The following is a 6,000-nucleotide window of genomic DNA, read 5'->3' on the forward strand; positions in this document are numbered from 1 at the left end:
AAATTATGATGGAGAAAAGGCAAAAAAAGCTAACAAAGCCATGTAAATACTTTCATTTTTTAAAGTTTTTCAATAGTTAAAGCTTACAGCACCTGGTATTCCCAGGTAGTCTCCCATCCAAGTACTAACCAGGCCCAAGCCTTCTTAGCTTCTGAGATCAGACAAGATTGGGCATTCTTCAGCTGGTTTGTCCGTACACAAACTCTGCTTGAAAATCTTGAACTTTAAACCAAAGGGGCTTAAACACATATCAAAGAGTGAAAACTCCCGCTTTACTGTCAAATTATGATGGAGAAAAGGCAAAAAAATTTAACAAAGCCATGTAAATACTTTATTTTAAAAGTTTTTCAATAGTTAAAGCTTACAGCACCTGGTATTCCCAGGTAGTCTCCCATCCAAGTACTAACCAGGCCCAAGCCTTCTTAGCTTCTGATATAAGACAAGATTGGGCATTCTTCAGCTGGTTTGTCCGTACACAAACTCTGCTTGAAAATCTTGAACTTTAAACCAAAGGGGCTTAAACACATATCAAAGAGTGAAAACTCCCGCTTTACTGTCAAATTATGATGGAGAAAAGGCAAAAAGTTGGAGTGGTAAGCTTTTATTTGCAATACAACAAATAAAGTGCACACCTTGCAATACTGGGTCGATGAATGGAGCGGATGGAGCAGGCCCTATTGCCGACTCCCTGTTCTAAAAATCCGATTAATATGACATATCAGATATTAAACTGACATCAGGGTGCGTAGCACCTGAAGGCCGAGGGCTGGAAAACCCCACCTAATCGATTCAGCTCCAAGCCTGTGAATGATTGTTGTAGAGCACACACAGACAAAGAAACCTGAAGAGAAGTTAAAAAAAAAAAAAAAAAAAAAGGCGGGAAAACATATCAAAGAAAGAAAATACCCCTTAACTTACTTTAAAAAAAGTTAACAAAGTGATGTAAATACTTTCAATTTAAAAGTTTTCAATAGTTAACGCTTACTGCACCTGGCATTCCTACTAGTCTCCCATCCAAGTACTAACCAGGCCCAGGCCTTCTTAGCTTCTGAGATCAGACAAGATTGGGCAATATTCAGCTGGCATGTCTGTAAGCAAACTCTGCTTGAAAATCTTGGACTTTAAACAAAAGGGCTTTGAAAACATTATAAAATGCAATAACTCCCGCTTTACTGTCAAATTATGACTGAGAAAAGGCAAAAAAGCTAACAAAGCCATGTAAATACTTTTATTTTAAAAGTTTTTCAATAGTTAAAGCTTACAGCACCTGGTATTCCCAGGTAGTCTCCCATCCAAGTACTAACCAGGCCCAAGCCTTCTTAGCTTCTGAGATAAGACAAGATTGGGCATTCTTCAGCTGGCATGTCTGTAAGCAAACTCTGCTTGAAAATCTTGAACTTTAAACCAAAGGGGCTTGAACACATATCAAAGAGTGAAAACTCCCACTTTACTGTCAAATTATGATGGAGAAAAGGCAAAAAAAGCTAACAAAGCCATGTAAATACTTTCATTTTAAAAATTTTTCAATAGTTAAAGCTTACAGCACCTGGTATTCCCAGGTAGTCTCCCATCCAAGTACTAACCAGGCCCAAGCCTTCTTAGCTTCTGAGATCAGACAAGATTGGGCATTCTTCAGCTGGTTTGTCCGTACACAAACTCTTCTTGAAAATCTTGAACTTTAAACCAAAGGGGCTTAAACACATATCAAAGAGTGAAAACTCCCGCTTTACTGTCAAATTATGATGGAGAAAAGGCAAAAAAGCTAACAAAGCCATGTAAATACTTTCATATTAAAAGTTTTTCAATAGTTAAAGCTTACAGCACCTGGCATTCCCAGGTAGTCTCCCATCCAAGTACTAACCAAGCCCAAGCCATCTTAGCTTCTGAGATAAGACAAGATTGGGCATTCTTCAGCTCGTTTGTCCGTACACAAACTCTGCTTGAAAATCTTGAACTTTAAACCAAAGGGGCTTAAACACATATCAAAGAGTGAAAACTCCCGCTTTACTGTCAAATTATGATGGAGAAAAGGCAAAAAAGCTAACAAAGCCATGTAAATACTTTCATTTTAAAAGTTTTTCAATAGTTAAAGCTTACAGCACCTGGCATTCCCAGGTAGTCTCCCATCCAAGTACTAACCAGGCCCAAGCCTTCTTAGCTTCTGAGATAAGACAAGATTGGGCAATCTTCAGCTGGTTTGTCCGTACACAAACACTGCTTGAAAATCTTGAACTTTAAACCAAAGGGGCTTGAACACATATCAAAGAGTGAAAACTCCCACTTTACTGTCAAATTATGATGGAGAAAAGGCAAAAAAAGCTAACAAAGCCATGTAAATACTTTCATTTTTTAAAGTTTTTCAATAGTTAAAGCTTACAGCACCTGGTATTCCCAGGTAGTCTCCCATCCAAGTACTAACCAGGCCCAAGCCTTCTTAGCTTCTGAGATCAGACAAGATTGGGCATTCTTCAGCTTGTTTGTCCGTACACAAACTCTATTTGAAAATCTTGATTTTTAAACCAAAGGGGCTTAAACACATATCAAAGAGTGAAAACTCCCGCTTTACTGTCAAATTATGATGGAGAAAAGGCAAAAAAGTTAACAAAGCCATGTAAATACTTTCATTTTAAAAGTTTTTCAATAGTTAAAGCTTACAGCACCTGGTATTCCCAGGTAGTCTCCCATCCAAGTACTAACCAGGCCCAAGCCTTCTTAGCTTCTGAGATCAGACAAGATTGGGCATTCTTCAGCTGGTTTGTCCGTACACAAACTCTGCTTGAAATCTTGAACTTTAAACCAAAGGGGCTTAAACACATATCAAAGAGTGAAAACTCCCGCTTTACTGTCAAATTATGATGGAGAAAAGGCAAAAAAGCTAACAAAGCCATGTAAATACTTTCATTTTAAAAGTTTTTCAATAGTTAAAGCTTACAGCACCTGGCATTCCCAGGTAGTCTCCCATCCAAGTACTAACCAGGCCCAAGCCTTCTTAGCTTCTGAGATCAGACAAGATTGGACATTCTTCAGCTGGTATGTCCGTACACAAACTCTGCTTGAAAATCTTGAACTTTAAACCAAAGGGGCTTAAACACATATCAAAGAGTGAAAACTCCCGCTTTTACTGTCAAATTATGATGGAGAAAAGGCAAAAAAAGCTAACAAAGCCATGTAAATACTTTCATTTTAAAAGTTTTTCAATAGTTAAAGCTTACAGCACCTGGTATTCCCAGGTAGTCTCCCATCCAAGTACTAACCAGGCCCAAGCCTTCTTAGCTTCTGAGATCAGACAAGATTGGGCATTCTTCAGCTGGTTTGTCCGTACACAAACTCTGCTTGAAAATCTTGAACTTTAAACCAAAGGGGCTTAAACACATATCAAAGAGTGAAAACTCCCGCTTTACTGTCAAATTATGATGGAGAAAAGGCAAAAAAGTTAACAAAGCCATGTAAATACTTTTTTTTTTAAAGTTTTTCAATAGTTAAAGCTTACAGCACCTGGTATTCCCAGGTAGTCTCCCATCCAAGTACTAACCAGGCCCAAGCCTTCTTAGCTTCTGAGATAAGACAAGATTGGGCATTCTTCAGCTGGTTTGTCCGTACACAAACTCTGCTTGAAAATCTTGAACTTTAAACCAAAGGGGCTTAAACACATATCAAAGAGTGAAAACTCCCGCTTTACTGTCAAATTATGATGGAGAAAAGGCAAAAAAGTTAACAAAGCCATGTAAATACTTTTATTTTAAAAGTTTTTCAATAGTTAAAGCTTACAGCACCTGGTATTCCCAGGTAGTCTCCCATCCAAGTACTAACCAGGCCCAAGCCTTCTTAGCTTCTGAGATAAGACAAGATTGGGCATTCTTCAGCTGGTTTGTCCGTACACAAACTCTGCTTGAAAATCTTGAACTTTAAACCAAAGGGGCTTAAACACATATCAAAGAGTGAAAACTCCCGCTTTACTGTCAAATTATGATGGAGAAAAGGCAAAAAAACCTAACAAAGCCATGTAATACTTTCATTTTAAAAGTTTTTCAATAGTTAAAGCTTACAGCACCTGGCATTCCCAGGTAGTCTCCCATCCAAGGACTAACCAGGCCCAAGCCTTCTTAGCTTCTGAGATAAGACAAGATTGGGCATTCTTCAGCTGGTTTGTCCGTACACAAACTCTGCTTGAAAATCTTGAACTTTAAAACAAAGGGGCTTAAACACATATCAAAGAGTGAAAACTCCCGCTTTACTGTCAAATTATGATGGAGAAAAGGCAAAAAGTTGGAGTGGTAAGCTTTTATTTGCAATACAACAAATAAAGGGCACACCTTCTAGAGGCAATGCAATACTGGGTCGATGAATTGGGCGGATGGAGCAGGCCCTATTGCCGACTCCCTGTTCTAAAAATCCGCTTAATATGACATATCAGATATTAAACTGACATCAGGGTGCGTAGCACCTGAAGGCCGAGGGCTGGAAAACCCCACCTAATCGATTCAGCTCCAAGCCTGTGAATGATCGTTGTAGAGCACACACAGACAAAGAAACCTGAAGAGAAGTTAAAAAAAAAAAGAAAAAAGGCGGGAAAACATATCAAAGAAAGAAAATACCCCTTAACTTACCTTAAAAAAAGTTAACAAAGTGATGTAAATACTTTCATTTTAAAAGTTTTCAATAGTTAAAGCTTACTGCACCTGGCATTCCTACGTAGTCTCCCATCCAAGTACTAACCAGGCCCAAGCCTTCTTAGCTTCTGAGAGAAGACAAGATTGGGCATTCTTCAGCTGGTTTGTCCGTACACAAACTCTGCTTGAAAAGCTTGAACTTTAAACCAAAGGGGCTTAAACACATATCAAAGAGTGAAAACTCCCGCTTTACTGTCAAATTATGATGGAGGAAAAGGCAAAAAAGCTAACAAAGCCATGTAAATACTTTCATTTTAAAAGTTTTTCAATAGTTAAAGCTTACAGCACCTGGCATTCCCAGGTAGTCTCCCATCCAAGTACTAACCAGGCCCAAGCCTTCTTAGCTTCTGAGATAAGACAAGATTGGGCATTCTTCAGCTGGTTTGTCCGTACACAAACTCTGCTTGAAAATCTTGAACTTTAAACCAAAGGGGCTTAAACACATATCAAAGAGTGAAAAACTCCCGCTTTACTGTCAAATTATGATGGAGAAAAGGCAAAAAAGCTAACAAAGCCATGTAAATACTTTCATTTTAAAAGTTTTTCAATAGTTAAAGCTTACAGCACCTGGCATTCCCAGGGTAGTCTCCCATCCAAGTACTAACCAGGCCCAAGCCTTCTTAGCTTCTGAGATAAGACACGATTGGGCATTCTTCAGCTGGTTGTCCGTACACAAACGCTGCTTGAAAATCTTGAACTTTAAACCAAAGGGGCTTGAACACATATCAAAGAGTGAAAACTCCCACTTTACTGTCAAATTATGATGGAGAAAAGGCAAAAAAAGCTAACAAAACCATGTAAATACTTTCATTTTTAAAGTTTTTCAATAGTTAAAGCTTACAGCACCTGGTATTCCCAGGTAGTCTCCCATCCAAGTACTAACCAGGGCCCAAGCCTTCTTAGCTTCTGAGATCAGACAAGATTGGGCATTCTTCAGCTGGTTTGTCCGTACACAAACTCTATTTGAAAATCTTGAACTTTAAACCAAAGGGGCTTAAACACATATCAAAGAGTGAAAACTCCCGCTTTACTGTCAAATTATGATGGAGAAAAAGGCAAAAAAGTAAACAAAGCCATGTAAATACTTTTATTTTAAAAGTTTTTCAATAGTTAAAGCTTACAGCACACTGGTATTCCCAGGTAGTCTCCCATCCAAGTACTAACCAGGCCCAAGCCTTCTTAGCTTCTGATATAAGACAAGATTGGGCATTCTTTCAGCTGGTTTGTCCGTACACAAACTCTGCTTGAAAATCTTGAACTTTAAACCAAAGGGGCTTAAACAACATATCAAAGTGAAAACTCCCGCTTTACTGTCAAATTATGATGGAGA

General features: G+C 38.5%; 6 pseudogenes; all 6 read right to left on the bottom strand.

Annotated features, from left to right (window-relative positions):
- Positions 1-80: 80 nt before the first annotated feature.
- On the bottom strand, positions 81-199 carry LOC114778212 (uncharacterized; annotated as a pseudogene).
- A 1,056-nt stretch (positions 200-1,255) lies between these two features.
- On the bottom strand, positions 1,256-1,374 carry LOC114778222 (uncharacterized; annotated as a pseudogene).
- A 160-nt stretch (positions 1,375-1,534) lies between these two features.
- On the bottom strand, positions 1,535-1,653 carry LOC114778213 (uncharacterized; annotated as a pseudogene).
- Positions 1,654-2,648: 995 nt separating this feature from the next.
- LOC114778214 (uncharacterized) lies at positions 2,649-2,767 on the bottom strand (annotated as a pseudogene).
- A 158-nt stretch (positions 2,768-2,925) lies between these two features.
- Positions 2,926-3,044, bottom strand: LOC114778223 (uncharacterized; annotated as a pseudogene).
- Positions 3,045-3,205: 161 nt separating this feature from the next.
- Positions 3,206-3,324, bottom strand: LOC114778215 (uncharacterized; annotated as a pseudogene).
- Between the last annotated feature and the right edge of the window lie 2,676 nt (positions 3,325-6,000).

The sequence above is a fragment of the Denticeps clupeoides genome, unplaced genomic scaffold (assembly GCF_900700375.1).
Source record: "Denticeps clupeoides unplaced genomic scaffold, fDenClu1.1, whole genome shotgun sequence".
Taxonomy (NCBI): domain Eukaryota; kingdom Metazoa; phylum Chordata; class Actinopteri; order Clupeiformes; family Denticipitidae; genus Denticeps; species Denticeps clupeoides.